This window comes from Pleurodeles waltl, chromosome 6 (assembly GCF_031143425.1).
Source record: "Pleurodeles waltl isolate 20211129_DDA chromosome 6, aPleWal1.hap1.20221129, whole genome shotgun sequence".
Classification (NCBI taxonomy): Eukaryota; Metazoa; Chordata; class Amphibia; order Caudata; family Salamandridae; genus Pleurodeles; species Pleurodeles waltl.
The window spans coordinates 1,678,896,387-1,678,921,507 of record NC_090445.1 but is presented as its reverse complement, the minus strand read 5'-3'; the positions used below and the strand labels follow the sequence as shown (position 1 = coordinate 1,678,921,507).

Sequence of the window (25,121 nt, the reverse complement as noted above, 5' to 3'; positions counted from 1 at the left end):
GGGGAGGGGAGGTGGGGAGGGGGGGGTGTAAATAACCCCCAAGGTGTCATCAGTGTGAAATAATGGTAAGGCACTGTCAAATACAAGGCATAAAGGGATGTGGTGATATTCTGTGCTACAACACCAGTAGTTATGTCACCAGAACCACATGATGTCAATCGTGGCTTGATATAAAAACGTATATTCTCATCACTTTCGGTTTAGTGCACCATCAAAAGATACATCTTTCCAAAGAGGAAAATGTTTTTTTGGATGCAGTAAGTTACCTTCTGCATTAACCAGCCAAGTAGCCTTCAATAATAAAAGTAGAATAAAAAGACTTGATTTATTATGACGCCTACCCGAAGTTGTGGTTTTAGTGGCTGTGTTTCCTGTTCACTTTTAAAGGGAACCCTTCAAGGCATGTTTTGTCTGCTGCACATGTAGCTGCGCTTCAGGGTCTGTTCTTTAGATCGTTTAACTCACAAACGGGAAGTGGGTGCACGAGCATAAACTGTGTTTACACCCACTCGGAGGTACAGAGTGGACCAATCGAATCATGTGTTTTATTTTGTAATCAAGGGATTTTCGACCTGATAAAAAGGGACCATTTGATTGGTAGCAAGGAAGCCAGTCTGATAGAAGGAACTGAACGAATTTTCAAGAGTGGGGGTACTAACTGGTACGTCACAGGCTCACTTAGCAGCCATCTTTCAGTAGTCTGTCCCCGTCCACTAATGTTCTTCTTCGATGACACAAATATTCTGCTCTCCCCCGAAACTGCAAAATATCAGGAAACATTTTCTTCTGGACTTTAAGGGCAGGCTTTAGCTGCAGGCGCTAGATTGTTTTGAATTAAATATATTGTGTTCTTAATCCTGCCAGAGATGTCTCGCTTTGAAGAGCCCCTTTTGAAAGTACGACTTTGCATTCCGTTAAAAAGGGGAATTATTCTAGCACAGAGATGTCTAGACATTCCCTGATCTTTCATCTGGTGAGGGTTTACTTGTGCAAACAAGGACAGCAAGTGCACGTGCAACCTAGCGGAAGGACAGGCGTAAAAACCTCGGGTCCAGTCACAAAAAACATACAGAAATTACGCATCGTATATAGGATGCTTGTGTCGAAAACGTTCTCACAGCACATGTGCACAAGCAGACAAGCCACAGATTTCCATTCATATCCTTTGGCTTCTGCGGACTGTCCACAGGGCAGGCCATCCACAGGAGAAAGTATTTCAGACCTGTAAGATTTGTTTTTTTCTCCACCTGTAAGTATATTTACTGACCTAATTTACACATTTAGGGTCAAATTTAGAATTTGGATGATGGGTTACTCCATCACAAACATGACGGATATCCCAACCGCCATATCACGATTTCCATAGGATATAATGGAATTGTAGTACGGTGGACAGGATATCCGCCACGTCTGTTGCAGAGTAACCCCATCCTTCGGGTGACGAGGCATCCCAGATTTTCACCAGCTGTCCTGGCAGATATCGGAAACATTTAGCTCATGTACCGGGTTTTAGAGGTGGTCGACTGAGAATGGTGGGAGGGGATTTTTTTTTTCCAAACCAGGGATAGTTAGCAGCTGATATCAGAAAGCAATTTAATTAACAGGCATTACACTGGCTTTCAAAATTGCAGTTTATTAATGTTCTTAGTGTCTCTTCTGTAATTCTATTCTGATGAGCGCTGCCATTCTGTGCCCTCAGCTGAAGTAAACGTGTAGTCCTTCTTCTATTTTTGTGAAATGTCCTGGTTTTTGGCTTTAAATTTCTGGTCACCCTACCCATCCTCCAAACTCTAAATCAGGCCTTAAGTCCGACTAATTTGGCATCAAGCAGAGTGCTGCCAGGAGGCCTCAAGTCAGAACCACTGCTGAGGTATAAAGTATCTGCAGGCCACAAGTATGGATACTGTTAGCCTGACTCAATATTCCATCATTCCCAGGTAGGTTAACTGGCCACTGTTAAACTGCATAATAGTAACACCTGTGATGAACAGTACTGAGAAACAGCAGGTGTGATATGAAACACTATACATACGCTACTTCAATGTAAAAGTTTGGAAGGACACTGGATACCCACATCTTGCAACTTCAGATTTGTTCACCTTGACACCAAGCCCCCAACACCCACCTGTCCAAGCCCACCACCCTGCGTGGCCTTTCCTCCCCAGAACAGCCTTGTTATGTCTTAAACATAAGATTACAACCAACATAGTTCTGGATCTCCCAAAGTCCATCCTTCGACTGCCCATGAGTTTAGGCTCACAATATTTTTCCATCAGATGCTTGTTTTACGTAGCAGCAGGAGTTGGGAGACCACCTCAGTCCAAGTCATAACCGACACTGTCTCACGTCCTATACTTCTCACCTACATATCATCAGGCGGTGTATTTATTAAAAAATCACGGAGCACAGCAAGTCACCTCCAAGCGCTGCGTGATAGGAAGAGGGCAGGTATGCACCATACTTAATATTGTACGTGCACTACTGTCCTGTCCTTGCACTGGTGCACAATGCCCCTGCGTTGTCAGCTGGTTTGATTTTGTGCAGGAAGGGACACCCTCCTGTATAAAACCAATCCTGAAAGACATTTTCCTCTTTCTATGTGTGATGCAGAATGCAGCACACATAGAAAAAAAAAACAACGAGGAGAAATATAGGCCTTTCATAAATATGCCCCAAGTGTGCTAGTCTAATCAAATCCTGGCAGCAAATCAAGACTACAACACCCAGAATACATCAGGCTATCACTCTCGCACATGTCCAGGCCGCCAGTGTCCCTAATGGCGTGGAGAGAGGCGATCAGCCTAGTAGGAACCGGCAGCAGTGGGCAGGGTTTGATAAAACCACATATTTCATCTTTTCAACATGGTCACTTTCTTAAATGACCAGACACTCTAATAAAATGCACATTTGACTAGAAATGCAGTACGCTGTATAGATATAAAAAAAACGTTCCACGATAATGTTGGATTGAATGCAGTTGGTAACTATGGAAATCAAATCTTGAGTCTGGAAACATTTTTGAAGCAAAAAAGCTGCTGAAAAACTCCCTCTAAAGTGTACAGTAAGCCTTTGTAGTGACAGCTCAGTTTATTTAAAAATTCGATCTTTACTAGACCTACTTACATTTACACTTTCCGTGGCGGCTGAGAGGCGTACATTAATGAAAGCCAGCAACCTAGCTCGGTCGGTTAATGCATCTTATGTCCTTAGCTGCATGCAACCTACTGACAACAGTTTTAAATCGAAAATTCTCCGACTCGGTTTACAAACTTGGTAGAACCAATCCCTTTGCTCGGGGTGATAACATGAACTTTTGTTTTAAAGTGCACTGAACCTGCAATACTGTGAGAGGTGGGATTGTATAAATAGCACATTAGTGCGAAGGTCCTACACAATATATGGGATAGCAGTTTTATCAAGTGCAGTGTCAATTTATTTACATGAAATGTTCCCGCAGCCCTCGGTGTGTTCTGAAATAGTCCTATAACTATCTTTGCACTGCTCACTACAGAGTTAAAGTCCGTCCTGTAAACCTGATAGCTATTCAGTGCGACAGGTTTGTGAACTGAAGTTAGTAGATGCGTCTGCAACGTAAAGGCCACAGGTGTGTATCACCGAGGGGCTAAACAGCCTCTCATCCTTCCAATATCGCAAGTGAGTGACACTAAGTGTAAAACACCTGTTAACAGCAAGAATTCATGCTAATTATTTGTAACAATAATAACTTGTTTTAGTATAGCCAATCATTCTATTCAGCTGCTGTCTCTAAGCGCTGTATATAACAGGTGATACTGTCATCCACTTTTTGGAGGGTACATGCTATTGTCCTGAAGATGGAAACCAGTACTGGAATTCACAATGCACTTCACTATGACCCATACTTAGACAGGGAAGCCTTCCTCCCCCATATGTCACTCGTCCACACGTCAACTAGCTGAGCCGGGATTATCCAATCATCATGAAGGGTTTAGACCACCAGGGTTCATGTTGGAACTATAAAATAAGCATTGTCAAAGCCAAGAGACCTGAGTTTCATTATGGGTCCTGAGTAAAATGAGAAAAAATAGTCTGCTGACGTGAAAAAGAAATGCATCACGACTGACTACTTTCTGTTTGCAATGCTCCTATGAGATCATTCTTCTGCTGTGCGATGATTCAGTGTTCTTTTTTGGAGGCGTAATATAGTTCCTGATGTATTTCGTCAGAAGCACTCCAGAGGAGATGGAATGATACACCACACAGCCAATAGCACGAGGTGAGAAATGTTACTGATTGTTCGGAGCCAAAGCCAATTTGATGTATATTTTAATCTATTGGTAACAATAATTATAATTGACGGTAGCGCTGCCAAGAGAGACCTAAAAATAACATATGAAGAAGAGTCTATAAAACTCACTTTAGAATAGAGAGACCAACATTGTCGCCTGACAGACAGTGTGATCCTGGGCTAGTCACTTAATCTCCCCATTCCCCAGTTAGTTCTTAATTGACCTACATTTGGAGACCATGAAACTCAGTTATAATAATGTATAAACAGAAGACATTTTGAAAACTTCGTAGGCAGATAAGAATATGAGGTTGTGAAATGTCTGCCTACGCTTTGCGCCCACATACATTTCACTCACACGACAAGTGGTGCAGTTCACAGCCCTTCACTATTCGAGCCTCCTCGCTCACTCAGCATCACATGAGACAAAATAATGTAAAATCACCGGTTAGGAGGAGAAATCCACTTAGGACGGTCCAGGCGGTCCGGGCTTTCATGTTGGGATCCTCGCGCGCATTTGTGGCCGCTGGTCGGGGGCCAATTTAATAATATTTCTGAGAAGGACACCAGAAGGAGAAGATGAAGGTGTGCCGGGGTCCTGGGTGCTCCGTCCTCCCCTGGTGCCAGCTGGGCTACAGGCGAAGCCCTGCGTGCCGGGCTCTGAAGGGGGCTGGGGCGGGCGCTAATCCGCCCTCCCTGAGCCCTGCCCAGCTGGCTGCTGTCGGTGCTGACATGAAGAATGCGTCTGCCGGGTCTTCCCACACCGTGTGGGCCTGGCTATGGCCTCGGCTCGGAAGCTGGGTCCCTGATTCCCGGACTCACACAAAGTGGGTGGACACGTCCACCATTTATGCAGGAGATTCTGAAGTCCCTCAGCATGGTCAGAAGTGGTTGACTCGGTAAATTTTTGAATTTGAAATTTGATGACCTGGGAACAAATCCTCCTTTTGACAAGTACCCTAGGATTCTGGGGAAGTCGGTCTCAAAATTGTTAATCTGTGAAGTCCGATGACAAAATGTCAAGAACACGTGTGTAACAATGCCACGAAAGGGACTATTTAGACCCACGTGGTAACACTCCGTCTCACCAGCGGAAGTAACATTTGTGCCAGGTAACCCCGGTAGCCCTCAGCTTCGGGTAGGTGCTACTGATTTGGGAATCAAGTTTTGGGTATTAAATCTCAGACTGAGATTTATGGTTTCTTTATAATTTGTTCCCATTGTGTTTTTCATATGATGCCACTTTACTGGGGTTTCTTTGGGGTTCATTACATGTCCCGTTGGGATTCGGTACAAAAACACTACACTTGGTAAATAAAAATATGGCACGGTGTGGTTTTTCAGTGGTGCAACATTACCGCATGAATCCAGATTACACAACTCAGGATTGGGGAAAACATGTAAATAACCCATGTTTTCCGACTTTTCAAGGTGCACAACCTCAGAATGTGCAGATTTTCCTCTCACAAATTGTGCTCAGTTCTACCTGTCAAAAAATGTGCACTACGGCTGTGGTGATTACTGCAACGTACAGATTCAGATCAGTGGCGTAACGAGACTTGAGGGGGGCAGTGGCGTAGCGTGGGTTGTCAGCACTCGGGGCAAGGCAAGTAATTTGCGCCCCCTAACCCGGGGCAAGGCAAGTAATTTGCGCCCCCTAACCCGTGGATTTAGTCTCTTCCAAGATGTTGCGCCTGGTGCGGCCGCCCCCCCCTGCATCCCCCACGCTACGCCACTGGAGGGGGGCCCTTTTGAATAGGGGACCCCTGGAGGTTGCCCCCCCCCGACACTGCGGGGGCTTGTGTTATGCCACTGATTCAGATGTAAGCTCCAGTTTGTGCACAAACTGGGATTTGTGTGGCACTTGTACTGTAGTATTACTGTGGTACACAAATACAGCAATACCACACTGTAAAATGGAAAATAATGAATGTTATCATCTGCAAAACGGAGTGCTAACAATTTCACCCGTCTTTATATGTGTAGAAAATGCTAATTCAGGGAATAGCCCTGAACTCTGAATCTAGTGCAGTTTTCTGCACTATGGGGTTACATCTCAATTGGCACACCAGTCGAAGGGCCTCATTACGAGTCTGGTGGTCTTACGACTGCCAGACTTGCGGTGGTGGCCGGACTACCACATGCCAGGTGGTCCGAATGTCTTATTATGACCCTGGTGGTCGGACCACAGGGGACCGGCGTCATCGCCAGGAATGTAGTTCAGCGCTGCCGTGCTGATCATGACTTCACTTTCTGCAAGCCTTTTCATGGTGGAAAGACAGTACTGGGGGCCGCAGGGGGCTATGGCAGACAGTGTGCATTTAAGGGTGCTGGGAGAACTCTCTGTGCGACGGCATTGGCCTCGGCTCCACGAGGATCCAAGGCAAATGCTGCTGCACGGTATCCACTGGACTGACCGGCGGAAAACTCGGATTTCTGGGGAATCAGCCGGTCAGCCCAGTGGAAACCCTGTAATAGGGCCGGTGTACAGTGATGCTTTTCACAGCAGGCAGCACTGGGATTGTTTCGAGGTCAGTGTACCCAAAACATCAACACAATGAAGTGCAAGATCTCTGCACCTGATGGTCATTAGCCTTTCGGAAGCAGCAATCAGGGGCAGAAAAAGGGCAAGTCTGGCCTAGAAAGTTACTTTGAACAAGAGTAATAACAGCCCCACTCTTTACCCACCATCTAACAGAGCCAAGGAAGAACTGAACAGCATATCCTTGCCACCACATTTTGTGGAAAAGTAGCTCGCTCCACATCCTCCTCACTTTATTTTCTAGGTCTGCACCTTTGAGCCACAGGAATGCGTTCATAGACGTCTACTGTCTGAGAAACTATCCTTAACCCCATCTCATGCTATGCCACAACCAGGGGCATTCAAATTGGGCCCCACATGCTTTCATAAACAATACTGTGAGTCAAACTTTAAGGGTGAACATCAGAAGAGATCCTCTCCAGCATTTGAAGCAGTGCTTAATTTGAGCCGGTGATTACCGGTGCGGGGCACCAGCACCTATTTTTGAAGGCTGGCACTTATTTTTCTGCATCAGGTAATTACTGCGAGCAAAAGACACACATAAGAAAGGCGGAGGGAAGAAAGATGGAAAAGCACTACAAAGAGAGAAAACAGAAAGCTGCAAGAGTAAGCTAAAGGGGCAGGGAGTGGCTATAAGTGGATAAAAGAGGTTGAGACGCCGTTAGGATTACATTGCCTCGGTATTCTGTCCCGTTTTGGGCACCGGCTCATTTTTATTTACAAATTAACCACTGATTTACTGCATTTCTTTTTCAATGTTTGTATTATTTACTCCATATTTTCTGACGTTACTATGGTCATAAGGTGACTGCTGCCTCAGTGTGCAACTGGAACCCCTCAATGTGTTCCTTGGCATGCGTCAAGCCAATACTTTACACTTTCAGCCCTTGCGCTAATCAGCTGATTTTATTCAGCTGCTCTAGCAGTAGCCTTTCAGTGGAATAGATGATTCTCCCAAATTTAGTGTTTTTCATAAATACCTTACTAGCCCTAACTCACATGCCAATAATGTTAATTGTTCTACAGTTTTGCATCATAAGATTGCATATTATCTCCCATAACACCTCCTCTGTATTCCTTTGAAAAATGCCCTTGGCTTAAACATTTTGATTGTTGCCTCATCATTCTTCTTTCAAATAAACATCCCCTTACTTTTCTTCTTCTGGGCGTCTCATCTTCCTGAACACAGCTGACTCTAAGTAACATGAATGTTCACTCTAATCCCTATTACTTTTTTCTGCAAATTGGCCATACCTCATCTCAGAGATCTGCCACCTCTCTTTTATTAGTCATGCCCCTGCAATCTGACAATACTTAATCTCCTGTATCTCCTCTAATAATACTGCCAACAATTTGCATGAATTCACATGCCCCACACATAACTCCTACTCATTTAATCTACCACATAGAATCTGGAGTAAATTCATGGAATGGTTTCCTTAAGAGCAAAAGACTGATCCAATAACCACCGAAGAAACACTGGCCTTAAGTTCCAGAGCACTGTGTTGTCCTGCGTAAAGCACTTCAATGCGTCATCAGGGGTGGTAAGCACTATATACATGCATTTACAATACAATGCAATTTATAACCCTGATCCAAACTAATACTGTAACACATGGCAGTGGGCAGTCTGTTTCATGCAGACTGCTTTATAATTTTGTTATTCTGCTTCACGCTCTCACACTCACATAAGACAAAACTGCTAGAGATTATGTCCATCATCAATTACTGTACCAGTCGACAGTAATAACCCACCCATCACCAACTGATGAAGCATTGAATAACTGAGGACATCTGCCACATAACAGAGGACTTTACTTTAATCTGGATCTGTCCACCATATCTTCCTCCAACCTATGCCTGCAGAGGGCCGTCATATCAGAGCATGGACATCTCAGTGCAGTACCAGGCTAAGTGGACTTTGAGCATAAGGTATACCATAAAGGGACCAACAGAGGGGTTCAAAGCTGCCAGGTCACTGAAAACCCTATACTGTGCAACAAGATCTTCTTCATCCATCACACTGCTCGGAGCTGCGTCCCATCACACGATATCTGCATCTTGTGGTCATCAAACACGACATGGAAACACTTCCTGCACACAAGTAACATTAGCCCCTGAAGTGCGGGGGTGGGGGGGGCGAGCTCCAGGAGGCTCCCTCAGCACAGTACAGTGATCAAAGTGAAAATTGGGGGGGCTCCATGTACTTTGCGGGGGCCCCTTCAAGTTTTGTTATGTCACTGCCCACAGAGAATCAAAAAACGAAGACAACCCACTTCCAACCACACACCCTACATGGTGTAGCATGCCACCCAGGTAAACTAATACTTCAGCGCCCCCACAGGGATAGTGACGGCTATATAAATGCTGCTTTATGATACTCCTGCAGGAAATGCTTATTTCTCTTTCTGCAATCTGTAAACACTAATTAGGCCGGCCACCCCCGACACTTGCCACCCACTCGTCTGCACCAAGTCTAAGATGTTAAGGCAGACCAGGGCTTATTTCAAAACACCTCCTGGAATAATTGAGTTTTCTTAATTGGTGCCGCCATGTTGACTTGCCTTGATTTTAAGGAGGCGCCGTAAGGATGCTGCTCACAGCGCCTTTATATAGCACCAGCAGCCACACTGCTTCCAGGCACCTGCTGGGGTTAGATCTGGCTCTGAGAACCAAGCGCATCTGGAGCATATAAGCCACGGAAGTTACAAGTGCAGTTTGATCCCCTCAAAAACTTGAATAAAGGCCGGAGGAGCTTGCATTGCGAGGGTCATTCAAAAACAATTCAAAGTAAGGCCCATATTTATACTTTTTTTGCACCGCATTTGCGCCGCTTTTTGACGCAAAAGCGGCACAAACTAACAAATACATTATGGCCCGTTTTTATACTTTTTAAGCGCCACATTTGCATCGCTTTTTGACACAAAAGCAGTGCAAACTCACAAAATACAATTGTATTTTGTAAGTTTGTGCCGCTTTTGCTTCAAAAAATGACACAAATGTGGCACTAAAAAAGCATAAATCTGGGCCCATATATTGTTAGTTTGCGCCGCTTTTGCGTAAAAAAGCAGCGCAAATGCGGCGCTAAAAAAGTATAATTATGGGCCTAAGTCTGTATAAAAATCCACTTCCTCACAAAAACTAAAAATGTTCCCAGCGGGCAACATTTTTGACTTTTTCTAACTGAATGTGATGAATCGACAGTCCCCTGTGCTGGTAAAACACATGGCAATGCCAGTAAAAAGTGTGTGTCTGCGCGAGGGCAACAACAGATAAGGCTGTGATAAGAACAGTGTTTGTCGGCCGACACTCCTGGCCACAAGTGGGGTGTGGAGTCCTTAAAATAGCTGCCAGTCAACAGCCAAGGCTGCTCCATTCCTCACACAGAAAAGATAACTTTGGGAAGATGTGCCCCGCTGGTGCTAAAGGACTGCTGACAGGGTCACATATCTGTCTGCACAAAAGGATGACTTCCGGGAAAGCTACCTCTAGTAATCTCTGCTGCAGTAGTGGGGCACAGTCACACATGGGCTCAAGAGGCACGTGTTTGGCACTAAACAATTACTAAACCGAAACGAGATATACATTTTTTGCATGAAGGTGGAATTCCTTAATTTGAGTGTGATAAATAAATAAGCATTCATTAATTGGAATATCAACTTTGTAAGTAATATTTTAACAAGCCGGGGCCTACAATCTCATCTGTGCCTACCGTATGTTTGTGCTCAGTGTGGAATTATGTTAAACAGACACCATGAATGGGGGTCTATGCCCCCTCACAATGACATATGACAATACAGATGTGTGTCCAGTAGACTGACAACTCAATTTTGTGGGCCAAAGGCAGCGCTCTCTAAGTGTAATAGGCTTACAGAACCCCACCACCGCTCTGCCCCACCCCCCAAGTCAATGATGGTAGTAGTAAATTAAAAACTTGACCTATCATTTTTTTTCTATAATTTATAGAATGTTGCATTTTTTAGTCCAATTTTTTTCTCAGAAATATGGAACAACAGACAGTTTTTCATTTGTTTTGCACCCATTTTGACTTCAGATTTACCACTAAAACTACTGAGCAAACCAATGCAAAAATGGTAAAACTGAACATTACGGAATGTTGTGCCTGTAAGTTGTTGGTACACTTGGTACCAGGATACATATAGGGCACTATACAGAAGTTTCTGGGCATAAGATAAATGAAAGCAAGCTTTCTTTACTTGTCCAGGTACTTTTTATATGTTTGCAGCATTTGTTCCCAGGCCGTGTTTTTTTCCTTTTTTCAACCCCGCAAACTACAAGCGAGTGAGGAGGGCCCAGAAAAAATGGGGAAAGTCGTAGTATTGCCCAACAGCCCCCATTTCTAAACCTCATTTCTTTTGTTGGTCATTAGAGGTGTTTTTAAGAAATAAGTGTACCTGAAATTGTAGAATAAACACACACCTGTGAAGTCGGGTAAAAACAGAAACTCTTGCCCAAGTGCTTAAAAATAAAGGAAGGACAGAAAACTATTATGTGAAGACCCAAGAGAGTGAAACTTTTCCACTCGCATGTCAGCCTCAACTAAGTGTAGATGCTGAAATGACTGGGATTACTGTGAGAAACCTCCCCATATATGTATCACCAGATGGTGAGCTTTCATATTAGGAATCACTTGCTTCTGGGTGAAAGAAACGATTCATCGTTCATCAGGAAGTAAGTAATTTACTGAAAAACTCTACAAATGTATATTTTTGCAATGTTTTCTTGCACAATTGTGGGAATAAAACATATAACTTTGGGATGTGTTCTGCAAGCTGGAGGAAGCACAGACTAATAATTGGCGAGGAGCCTCCTGCATCCTTCTAGAGGTGAACAGAACATAGAAACTTGGGGTCTAGCAGCTCAGGTCTAAGTCTTCGTGACTTATATCATCTACTGACTACAGCATCGTTATGATTTGGGAATACGTGCATTTAGGAATTGCTCTAGGCTGTTAAAATCTCTCTAGGATGAGTATTGGCATTAATCTAATTACTTTGTAATGGCTCTTTCATTAGACACTTAAGAGTCTGAGCTGAGATGTTGGTGCCTGGTCACCCACCCATCACCTGGAGCGTCACCCTCGCCTTCCTTCGGGGTCAATGTCTCCTCCTCAGCTCCACCTGACTTTGGAGTAATGCTGTTGCTTTAAAACGAATCACACGTCAGCTCCCACCCAGGCTCCCAGCCCCTTGTAATAAATCCCTTGCTACAGGTTGGGGCTAGCAGTACAGCAGTGACGTCTCTGCACTTCACTAACAGGCTCTCAGGAGCTGTGATCCTAACTCCCAGCTGATCCCTTCTTAATATCCACATAGCAGGGACCAAAGCGCCCAGATCCATTCCTTAGAATCTAACATTTTAAACTGTGATAAAAAAAAGCTACCAAAGCAGATCCCAAATCTGTCTTCTCCACAAACAAAAATAGGACCTAAATGATGCACTTAATTCTTTTGCAATAAACAGGAGGAACTTCAGAAATTTTAAAAAGTTACATTTGTTTGCAGTGGATCGTCTTAAGTTGAGCAAATCAACTCGGTTTCCTTGATCGTGTTTCAGATGTCTGGGTGGTGTTTAATCAGTATTTTAACAAGGGTCTCAGCATCAGGAGGTTTGTAAACATGTTCTTTAAATTTTGTTATTTCCCGAACACATAAAAAAGTACTTCAGTTGTAAAATCGAAAAATATAAATGCCCCTTACAGCATATGTATGTGAATGTGGTATTTGTATAGTGCAAACCAAGCCATAAGGAGCTCCCTCCTGTAGCGGATAAACTGTTAAGGTACAGCAAACAAATGACTGAAGAGCCAGCTAGGTCCTGGGAGCAGAAGTGACTGATAATGCATCATGATGTAGTGTTGGGGCAGTGGTGGCTAGTGACCTTGAGAAGTGGCTAGGTGTGATCCTTGACTCAAATGTAAGTGTGCGAGCCTGACTTCTTCTTGGAGGGTTCGGGGGCAGGGAGGTTGCTCACACTCTTGCACTCAGTCTTAATTTCTCACTCAGTCTCATTTACTTACTCATTCACACTTGCACTCACTTTTACGTACACTGACTCACTCAGTCTTATTGGCCCATGCAGTCTCACTCATTCTCATTCTGATTCACTGATTCTCACTCTTTATGACTTAGGGCCTGATTCTAACTTTGGAGGACGGTGTTAAACCGTCCCAAAAGTGGCGGATATACCACCTACCGTATTACGAGTCCATTATATCCTATGGAACTCGTAATACGGTAGGTGGTATATCCGCCACTTTTGGGACGTTTTAACACCGTCCTCCAAAGTTAGAATCAGGCCCTTAATCTCGCCCACTCCCACTCATTCTGATTCACGTCATCTCACAATGACTCAATCAGACTCCCTCATTTTCAGTCCCACTCCATCTCACTCATACTGGTTCATTCAATGTCACTATGACTCACTCATTCTCATTCATTCTTCCTCTGGCTCACTCGATCAGACAGGGTCACTCGGTTTGACTTATTCCAATTCATTCATTCTAACTCTAACTCACTCACACTCACTCAGTCTCACATATTCTCACTTAGGCACATTCTAAATCAGTTTCAATCTGACTTACTCTGTCTCACTAATTCACTCAGCCCCACTCATTCTGATACACTCAATCTCAGTCTGGATCACTCATACTTGTTAGTCTTACTCATTTCCACTCATTCTGACTCACCCAGTCTAACTCTGATTCACTCAGTCTAACTCATTCTTAGTCAGTCACTCAATCTCAGTCAGTCACTCATTCTCAGTCAGTCCCACTCAGTCTAACTCACTCTGTCTGACTCAATCTCTGACTCAGTTAGAATGTGGCTCACTCTGACTCACTGATTCACATGGTAACACTCAGTTCAACACACTGTCCTTCTCCCTCCCTCACCCTCATTCATTCTCACTCATAGTTACTCTTCCTATCACTCAAATGCATGAGTATGAGGGATTGAACAGACAGCAGGTCTGAATCTGTTTTCCGGGAGGAATAGTGGCACTTTGTTTAGTAGAGCGAGGCGGCGGCGTTTTTTTTTTGTTTCCTTGGTCACATGTGTGGGTAGGTTGAGGTTTGTGTCCAGGATGAACCCACTTGAGTTGGCATTGGGTGAAAGTCGGTGTTGAAAGCCATAAAGGTTGATGTCATTGAACCAAGATTGGACCAGCTGTTGCATGCTGCCCTTTGTAAATAACAAGAATTCTGACTTGGTTGTGTTGAGCATCAGACAGAGTGAACATTCAAATCTGAATGAGGAGCAGGCAGTGTTTGTGGTGCTGAATGTCTAAAGACCTTCAAGTAGAGCTGCCAGCATCTGGTGAGTTTTTAATAGTGTTATCAGTAAGTAGATCCCCAAGGGGTTCCAGGTAGAGGTTAAAAATGATGGAGGACAAGGTGGACTCTTGGGCACTCCACAGGTTATAGGGATCTCCTGTGACCTGGAGGTGCCCATGTGAACAGATCGCTGTTGGTTCAATAGGTTTGTGATAAACACCACTATCCTAAATAGATGCTGCCAGGCCCACATTTTTAAATGTTTTAGATACTCAACTGTATGTTTTTCATACAAGAATTCTGAGAATTAAACTGCCACAGTCAGAAAATAAATAGTGCCATTTGAGCTCTTCCTTTTGGACTAACTCATCTGCGTGGGACATATTGACAGGTGCAGCAGTCAGGAAATTTGCCTCTTAGGTATTTCTAAAAAAACATTAAGTTTAATTATTACGTCAATTGCCTTCCCTGGATGCTAGTCTCTGGAATTACTCAGTGTGATGATTGACATTTTTGTATTTGTGTTTATTGACTAGTTTACCTCTGTCACTTTTATGCTGATATTTCATCTGCTGCTCCCTTCTCCCAGCTTATCCATCAACTTCATCCCATTATGTCGCGGTGTAATCCCCCAGCTGTGGTACATTTCCAAGTTGGCCTTCAACCACTGCCATTACAGTGGAATATTCACCTAAAAGGTCTTATCTGTAAAAGGTAGGATTAACACATGGAAATGCCAGTGGGCACCTCATTTGCTTCAACACCCAGGGTTTCCCCAGAAACAAGGCTAATTCTCAAGTCTCCAATTTCAAGTCAACTTCAAGCCACGCACCAAGTAGTAGACCTCCAGCAACAAGCAACTAGAAGCATCATTGCCTTCTAGGCCACTCTAGAGCACTGCAACAAAGCCTAAAACAGGAAAACAGCACTTCCAGACCACTCTAAAGCCTGGTCACATCACGTGCAACACGCAAAAGACATACATCTCAAACAAGAATTCCAAACCTCTCCAAATCACTGCAATAAAGTGTTAGACAGGAAACCAACACTTCTAGAGCACTAGCTCACAGTTACTCACACACTTGCAATACGTGGAAGATATAAACCTCAGACACAATTCTAGACCACTGTAAAGCACCACCTTCTCAGTTGGACACAAGTGCAATTTGAGGCATTCGACAGGGACACAACACTTCTTGACCAAAGAAAGCATTGCCATCTCCAAGTTACACACAGATGGCCAACAAATCATAATGTATAGGACTCAAACATATTGGTGTTATATTGTCAGGCAAGTGAGCTTCCTCCCAAAAACACAGCACTTACACGCAAGGAGCTCAAGCTGTTCATGTTTGTGAGTGGAACTACAGCTTGGCAGAGGTTCAAAGTCTTTCTTCCAATGCCTTCCACATCACAATATCTCTATGGGTACACAGCAACTTGTATTGCAGTAACCAAAACCTCTAGTTCAGTTGCAGAGTTTAACCCTTCTTCGAAAATTAACAGTATGCAAGAGCCAAATTCAGGGGCGGCTCCTTCGCTATGGGGAAGGAGCATCGCCCCCCTGGCTGAGCCAGCAGCAGAAAACTAAAACAATAGCTCACTATCGTTTATTTTTCTGCAGTAGTGCAGGGAGGGGCAGGACTGGGCCGTGGGAGGAGGAATGCAGCGTACTTAAGTGCGCATGTGTGTTTGGCCAGCCATCTCAGGCCAGCCAAACACACTTGCGCACTTAGGTTTCCCCACACTGGCTGTGTTTAACAGCCGGGCTGGAGAAACTGCACAGACCCCAGGGGTGCGTTTCTGAGCAGCTCAGACCAATGATGACACTGCTTTCATGCTAGGTTTAGTATGAAAGCAGCGCCAGGATTGCTGGGGAGGCTGTGCTGGTGTCCCAGTGAATGCTGGGACACCACATCAAGGGAACAGGAGCGAGGCGGTGGGAGACGGCAGTCCGAGGTAAGTTTATGTTTTATTATTTTTATTTTTATTTTCCCCTTGTGGAGTTTGTTCATTGTTTAATAAAGAATAGGTCAGTCCAGGTTATTGCCAACTAAAATGAGTTCAGCCTTTGAAGATCTTTGCAGTGTGTTATGTTATGTTGTGCTTTTAGGTTATTCATCACTGTCATTATTCTTCATGGGGTATGTAAATGGAAGGATTAAAGTTCTGTCTGTTTTCACATCACACAAGAAGTACAAAGTAGAGAGCACAACAGGCCCAGCTATTAGTTGATTTTAGAAATCAATGTAAAATCTGTGGGTTAAACATATTCTTTCCGAAGTTAAGAGTGAGCAGAGTTGGCTCATAAGGTTCAAGTTGTTTCGAGTATGTGTTCTAAGGTTACACCGTATAAAGGGTATGGGAAGTTACATAGCTCACAAATATGCATTTCCCTTATACCAGTCACACTATGATTTGTTCAAACTGAGATTTCTTTGAACCACCCCCACCAAATAGAAAAATTGCAAATGTACCTTAAAACAAACCCGGATGGAGAAACACAAGGCGGTGATAAATTCACCAGTAAGTCCTAGGAATTTCCTAGTTGAGGTTGTGCACACTAACGTCTTCTTTTTACATATGATTTTTTTAGCATAACAAAGAGTTTGTATTGTCCGAAACAACACATATCTCGCAAGATTGATCTTTTGAGGCATATTTATGAGCACCGGAGCATCACGCAGACTACAAAATCATATCCATGCGGACACGCAAAGCCTCTTTGCATGGCTTTGAATGGCCTCAGAGATATGGAGTAAGGCAAGGCAGCGCAAGTCACTGCGTTGCCATACTCTGCACCAGAGAAGTGTTCCATGGGTTTTCCCACACAACTTCCCTGGGTTTTGACACATTCCCAGATTTACAAGGACAAGCCTTATACCTCCCCAGGGCAGGCGTGATGAGGAGGAATATCTTTATTTCTCCTAGTTTTTTCTGCATTTCGCAGCACACATAGAAAGTGGAAAACACCTCTCAAGATTGTTTTTTGTGGAGGAAGGTGCCCCTTTCTGCACAAAAACAATCCTGCCAACAACACAGGCATTCTGGCGCATTGGTGTAAGGGTGCTTGCGTTTGTTCCAGGCAGCTGAAACGGCACCAGTGCAGGGGAAAAGGAATGCACCATATTGCATCAATGCAGTGCATTCCGGCCCTTTCACGTTAGCGTACGGCAGCGTAGCGAGGTGACTTGCTGCTCTACCCTATGCCAAATCCCTGTAAATACGACCCTCTGTCTCCAAAACTAGACCCAGATTATTAAATACCCCAGCAATTAAATTCCCCCTGAAATCAGCATTTATTAGTATAAGTGTTTATGGGGTACATAGTGAACCAGTTACATTTCGCCCTATTTCAGTGTTTAATTTGTGCTTGTTGTTTCCGGTGCGGAGCATCAGCACTTATTTTTGAGGGCCGGCGCTTAGACTTCTGTCTCAAGCATTTGCTGCAAGCAAAAGACACAAATGGGAAAGACGGAAGAAGGGAAAAACGAAAAAGCGTCACAAAGGGAGAAAGTAGAAAGCTGCAAGAGTGAGCATGGGCATCGAGTGGCTGTAAATGAAATAAAGAGGCCCGAGCTGGCTTCAGGATTACGCCGCCTCAGTATTCTGTGTTCCCACATTTAATTGCAGCAGCTGCATCTTTAAGAGGAGGGCTTTTTTATTTACAAATTAAGCACTGCCCTATTTGAATATTATTGCACTTACATTTGACTGCACAGTATAGGCAAGTGAAATCAATCAAACTCAGTAGCAGCTTTGAGAAAAAAAAATATTATACATCAAATTAGACTGAGTACTCATGAAAAGTGGTGTTTCACTGCAGCACCTACATTAGTCATTTTTCTGCTGGGGTAAGTACACAAGCCTAACAAGAGGCATCTGGGTGTCTTCAAGACTAGATGTCACCAAGCCAGCTCTTCAACACATGATGACATCTTGTTAATATTTTAGTAGTAATGGGAAACCCAAGTAGGATGTGTTGGCATGCACTTGCAATTTCCAGTAGCTCTTCGCGCTCCACACCACAAATGGGTGCCTTTCACGCCAAATCTCTCGTCATTGAGAATGTGGCAGCCGGCACGGAAACGGCGTATCTGGCACCGGGGTTTCCTGCAGGGAGGAGCAGGGACAGCGTTGATCTCTTCCAGAGGGGATGAGATGCTGTGACACCTCTCATCCATTGTTAATGCCCTCTGTACGAGTCTCGCGATACGCTGTCTCGTATTCGCTGATGCTGGAGGCGGTCTGTTTATCCACTTCTGCGCCTTGCCTGCCTGTCAAAAACGGATTGACGCCTGTCAAAGATCTGAAGCAGGAAAATGAATTCTAATAACTTCTTGGAAAGCTTGTTTCAAACCCGCAGTGCTGAAGTTCCTGTTTGCTCCTTCACTCTCTGACTAAAAAGCTGCTTCCAATTGACAGCATTGGGGATTTACATTGTGTTTTTATTTCCATAAATCAGAAAATAGAGCAGTGGTACTGGTTGTTTACTTCACTGACTGCACTTGCCGGGCCTCCGTCATTTCCTCGAGTCTCCAGATATGTAATGCACAGTTTGATTCTGCACAATATGTACTTCATGAAGCTTGCCATCTGTTGGTTTCACTGGTAATTGTCTAGAAACAGATGCTTGTTCCTCCCAATGTATTGTTTCCAGCCTCCTTCAAAAGACTAGTTAAGTTCTTCTTATCTGCTGTATCCAAAGGTCGGTCCTCATTTTACACTTTCTGTTGACTATCCAAAGTGGTATGTGGCGCGGTATTACCTCACTAGAGTTGATAGTTTCAGTTTTTGCATGCTAATTTCTATTTCCACTAGACATGTACACCTTCCTATTTGTAGCTCACATTGTAGATCTAATCTAAATATCTTCCGGGCTCAAGGTCCTGAAGAAAGCCTTCTACCCCTTTAGGGGCCTTTTAAATAAGGCCGATACATATTGACCACTACCTAAGCTAGAATGATTTCCCCTGTTGAAACAATTATTCTGGGGTCAATTGCAAGGTAGTTCTAACTCACCATTTTTTGTTTTCTTGTGCTCCTAAGTTCCTCCTACTATCGCGGATAGGACAGCGCATTTTAACATTATATGTTACCTTAATAACTACCTTCACACATGGTACAACTGTACACAAAAGAAACACCAGCAAGAAAACTCCCTCATACATGAGGTGGGCCGGCTCATGCTAAGCCACACTTGGCATGAGCATGCGGCGGGCTTAGTGATGACGCGTGCCACCCGCGGTGGGTGAGGACCGAGCATCCTTCAAGGTATTAGTCTTCCCTTAAAATACATTTACAAAACATCTGAACCCAAACATTCGTTATCTGCTTCTTTCCTCCAGGGTTATCCTCCAAGAGTCATGTTTGAATCTTTGGAGTGCTGTGTAGGGAGGGTTTACTCTGGCTAATGGGTTTAATCTCCATCCTTTGTGAGTTATATGGAGTGGGACAGCAAAGAAGGTGATTGGCCTGTCCACGGGCCCCACTGATGCTTTAAAGACCAAGGGGAAAGTAGTGGGTTTCATGCAGGGCTTTTCTTGCCACGGATATCAAGCCTTTAGGTTGACTGAGTTTCCTTTGTGTGTAGAGGTCTTCATGACACAGTCTGTTGACCAGCAGGTAGTGGAGCAGTATGTGCTTAGGCCCTCATGGTCTAGAGACATGGATGACTGTGCCTCTAAAGGGGATTCTGTTTTGAATTATGGTCTTGGATTGTAGAAGAAAAAAAGGCCACAAGAGGCCATTAGTGCTGAGGTTTCAGCAGTCTCGGATTCTGGGTTGCAAGCTTTAAAAGTCTGCTTTTTCAAGACAATGAAAAAGTCTAACGTCACGAGTCACCACCAATCTCCTTCTCATTTTCTTTTTCCTCCTAAATTGTGTCTTCTCCCTGTACTTCAGGATTGCGTTGGCCTTCACCTAGATAGAAGCAAAATAGAACATGTATCCACAGGTCAGACAGGCCTAAAGGTCTGAACTATCTGGAGAGGAGCAGATGGGCACCTACTCCTCTTTGTTTCTCCAGCTTTAGTTCTGCTCAGGGCCCAGTCTCCTACGAATTTAGTTTTGAAAGACTTGTGACAATAGTGGATATATCCAGAGTGTTCATGTATTACTTCAGCCTGGATGTGTCCATCAGAGCAGAGGTTTATGAGATGTAGGATTTCCAGTCATTGGTGAAAGAATAAACATATCTCTCTTCTAAGCTTCAAGCTAGTCAAATACTATGGTAGTTTGTTGGTGTGTAAGTAAACTCAAGTCAAATTCATCTTTGATGTAACTAGGCTATTTCTCTTACCTTTGTCATGGGTTAGGGGAAGGTTGATAGCAGTCTTGCATACCCATGCACTTAGAGACTTGAAGGCAGATGGTTCTTTTTTCATCTAGGGTTCAACAACACTCATCCAGTGGCCACTGAGGAAGGCCTCGAACCAAAAGGTTTCTCCACATCTCCTGGTGCATTGCCTCTTTAGAGATGACAATCACATTTGTGAGTCTGGTACCAGATTCCATTCTCATTATCCTCTTGTGACGTTTGTTGGGTTTCAGATGGATGGCTGGCCTTGATCCAGGAAATGCATTAATTGATCTCAAAGGGCGCGGTGGTGTCAGGGCGCTTTTCTAAGTAAGAGTCTTGTTCAGAAGTGACACATGGAATGTGGTACACTTTGCCTTGCTTTTCTACCATCAGGAACCAAACACTGATACCTCTTCCCAGTGCCATCAGTTTAGCTTGAGTGACAGTGTTCCCATAATCTCGCTCCCAGCTTCCTTCTGTTTGATTCCTTTTTTTCACCAGGGAACACAATTTCCTCTTGTGCTTGGTCCCCGTGCCTCTCACGAAATTTGTATCTACCTCCTCACACCTGTGTTTGTGTGACTGGGCGCAAGACTCCCGCTCTGCACATCTGTGACACAGTTTCACCCTCACGTGCCTTGGCGTGACCAGATGCACACGTCCCTTCAGCGTTTCCTTAACAGCGTAGGCAGAACAAAGTTACTACAATCTGTGCAAAAGGTAAGGAATGATGTACCTGACTCTTTGCGAAAAAGCATTAATAATGTTTTATATGCTGATGGTTGTAATCAGGCACGTAAATAGGCAATCATTTTGCCCAGATTTTATTAAAATCCCCAATCTTGAGGGGCAGAAGAAAAAAGTTTAGATACTTAAATATAGTTCATAAAGGTAAGAAATAAATGTTCTTCCTTTGTCATGAAAACTCTTCATTACAGCTCAGCATTTATTTCAAGACTTCACTCGGAGGTTAGAAGACTTGTTGCATCTCTTTTTAAGGACCAATATCATGGACCCTAAAGTACCTTCTAGCAAGCCTTCCCTCCCCCACATAATAAATATAAATGAGCTTTATTGTCCTGCATGGTTGATTCTTAATAGAAAGTAGTGTTTCTCAACACTTCATTTTGAACTCAAGGTAAACATGACCTTAAGGCAAGTGTCCTATTTTGACCAGCTTATGCTAAATAATGAAGTAGCAAATTTTTTGCAAGGTGTGCACATGTAGGCATTCTTTATGCTGATTTCACATTCTAAGGGGCATATTTAAGAGTCCCTAGTGCCACCATTGTGTTATTTTTTTTGGTGCTAAGGTGGCATTAAAGTGGCTTTTCTGCCGCACCATATTTACTAAGTGGTGCACCACTTTGTATCCCCTTGTGCCACATTATGCCTTCGCCAGGCATAATGTATGCAAGGGGGAGCCTTGTGGCGCTAGGAGGCCTGCAAAAATGGCACAGTTAAATTTAAAAGATTTCACTGTGCCATTTTTGGCATCATTTTTAACACCAGCTCAGAGCAGGCGTTAGAATGATGCTCCAATAGCAAGCTATGGGACTCCTTGCACTTTGCTGAACTACATTTTTAGCTGCTGGTGTAGCAAAGCGCCACAATAGTGTAAAAAATGATGCCGCTATTGTGCTAACGACCCCCATGGTGCGCCGTATTATAAATAAGGCACAACAATGGTGTCATTAGGTGCCGGTAAGGGGGGCGCAAGAAAAGTGACGCATCATAGCTGATGCGCCAGTTTTCCTTAAATATGAGCCTATATTTTTTACTGGCTCTATTTTAGTCAACAAGGAAGAAAGAGCGGAGTTGTTAAACTGGTGTCCATGTGCTTCTGTACGTGAATGAGAAATTCTTCATGAATTGGATCTGCTGAATGTGCAAATGTTATTTCCTTAAGAAACCTGTGCATTTTTTGTAGCACGGAAGTCCATTTTATATCGCTGTTTGTTAAAGTAATTTATTTGATGATGGCGCAGAATGTGTAGTTTAATTTACTTTAATCTCATAATATGCCACATAATATGACTTTCTCCGTCCATAATTTAGTTAAGGTAGCCGCAGAGTTTGTTCCTTCAAATCCCTATAATTCCAGTGCTCCAGTCTATTAGTCTCTGGCGGCCAGAAGTGTGTTGACGTCACGATTAAACTGCTTTGTTTCACAAATGTCAGCTTTGTAAAACTTTCAGCATTCCTTGAAGCTTAGGGAGACTTTTATCTATGTTTGGCTGCAGTCTCTTTGCTAAAGGTGATTTACTAGGACTGTGACGACTCCAGACAATTCACTTGGATTCGCCAGTGTTCTTTCATTCAGGCAGCATCATTAGATTTATCTGGTAACATCGGTTTACAGCTTTTTGGAAAGTGTTCGTCCTTCCGTGGGGCTGGTGTATGTCACTGTGTCTTCTGAGCAGAAATATACCCACTGACTGTAGAATGAGCAGGTATTTTGAAGGTTTAGATGTGCCCTTTGGGTTGAGACCCCAGAGCAGTGCTTTATTTGTAAAATAATACGTGCCGGTGCCGAAAAGCGCTGCTCAGGCACCCGGGACTGGCGCCGTAAAATGTCAGAATGCGAGCAGCAGGAGTGCGAAGTCCCAGACCCACATCTGGCATTAATGCACTGATAGGCCCTCCCTTGCCAGTTACCTCACTCTTAGGTGTCTCTCACTCGTGGTGACGGATTTTCGTTACTTCATTTCCTCCATCGTTTAGTTGTGTTTGTGTTTACCTCAGTTGGCTTCGGGAAATGTCTGATGTGGAGAAATGAGTGCCGGCCCCCAAAATTAAGTGCCGGTGCCCCCCACCGGCCACCACCGACTCAAATTAAGCACTGCCCAAGAGTATAACGTGTTAAGCCCACGAACATGAAAGAGGCAATTCGCAAATCCAAAAAGAGGTTGCTTTTCTTTACTTCTGAGCTTGTGTTTTCTAAAAAATGCCATAGAACTAATTCTCGGAGCTCAGTCACCCCCTGCTCGGCAGGGGGCTGGTCCTGCCTCTCATGTGCTGTGAACCAGAGTCGGACAAGGGCGAAGCTCTAATCTGAGCTGGCACCTCTCGCCCCGGACAGCGCCAGGCTCAGACATCTCTGGGTCCGGCTTCCACCACAGGGAAGGGGTCAGCACGAGGAGGGGTCGGTAGAGGCCTGTCAGCCTCGATGTCCTGCAGGCGAATGTTGCTCCCTGCGAGAGGTGGACACCTCGCCTTCTGGTACTCCCACCAGCGCCTGCGTATTGTACGTGAGTGATGGAGCCTGTGTGGACCATCCTCTTCACTAGTTAAAGCAAATACTTCACGAGAAGTCCCTAGTCCAAAACTCTACCATACGCGATTCCTCTTTCCGCTCATCTGACGCTCTCTATGGGCTATTGAAACTATGCTGTAGATCTCAACTCATGTCCACCACGGTGAGGTTTGATGTACCACTACTTTGATTCCACCTCCTTTTCTTTGTATCAGTTTCAGAATTTTATAAAGCACTTTCAGAGGCAAGTAGGCGAACAGGATGGATCTCAAATTAAGCATCTGCTGATACACAGGTCACAGGTTCATACCCCAGCAAGGCCTGCTAAGACTTCCAACCTGCATAGGTGAGTAATTTAAGTGCAATAAACTTGGTACTAGAAACATTAGTCATTTACAATGAGTAGAAGCCGCATAATTGTGGTATCAAGTGATATATAATAAGCAGCTTGTTATTGAAGGACATTTCCTGTTCCGGTAACACATCAGTAGTAGTGTATCTTCACTGTTGTGGCTTGCTATTAGAGCGCTGCTGTATAAGCGTCATACCTGCCTTAGTTTAACCTACCCTGGCCTGTCCAGCTGAGACCACACCAGCAAGACCATGAGAAGCAATAATAAAACATCTCCAAGCAAATCAAAAATACGACAACCTTAGTGATGGGACAATCAGCTTTTATATCCACAGAGGGAACTAAAACCTGCCAGCCAGCCAGAACCTCCTGGAGCTCTACACAGTAACCAATCCAGATAATCTAAGAACCTACTCAAACTTCTGAGTCATAAAATGGTGATGTCTAGATTGACACTGTTGTGGCACCAGGTGTATGTCACCAACCGCAAGAGACAAACTAGAATAGGCAAGATCCTGTCAAAAGCAGAAAGTGACTGTATGCGGTACCAACAGACACGTCACTTTCACCACTCTTGTGTACGGTAACTGCACCTGGACCACATCATGGTTTTAAACCATCCAGTGGTGTGCCGAGGACCTCCAAATCTATATCCAGGAGCATGGCCAAGAATGGAACTGATAGCAGAGTCCTTCGCTTAAATGAAATGGAAACAAACATTGTGGTGGTTCTCAAGGAAAAGAACAACAGAGAGGTCTCCGTGTGTCACAAGCTGCAGAGTGTGCCCATATCCTGTCACAAAAAATAATTGTTCGAGTTTGAATTTTCCACTATGTGGTAAGTAATATATTAGCCAAAACTCAATGCGTAGTGAATGTTTGACTGTTAATTAATTTATCGATGGGCTATTTTTAAAGAGATACAAATCTGTACCACTAAATCCGATTGCATTTTCACACAGTGTGACATAATCCCTCAAGATGATTTCTTTGTGCTCCTCTGAGTTAAGATTAGAACACATGTCTATGCTTTAGGGCAATCAAAGCGGATCGGATGAGCTGATGGAAAAAACCTTAAGTAATGGATGAGGCCCCTAAAGATGCTAAGGT

The 25,121-nt window shown here is 44.0% G+C and overlaps 1 protein-coding gene and 1 long non-coding RNA gene across 2 annotated transcripts in view; one reads left to right on the top strand and one right to left on the bottom strand.

Moving 5' to 3' along the window:
* Nucleotides 1-25,121, bottom strand: part of CRB2 (crumbs cell polarity complex component 2) — a 264,482-nt gene that overhangs the window by 75,679 nt on the left and 163,682 nt on the right. The gene's annotated exons all lie outside the window — the stretch shown is intronic.
* LOC138301341 (uncharacterized) overlaps nt 4,044-25,121 on the top strand; it is a 481,869-nt gene continuing 460,791 nt past the window's right edge. The window contains exon 1 of the long non-coding RNA XR_011205091.1: nt 4,044-4,255. This is a non-coding gene — a long non-coding RNA (uncharacterized lncRNA). The remainder of the gene's footprint in view (nt 4,256-25,121) is intronic.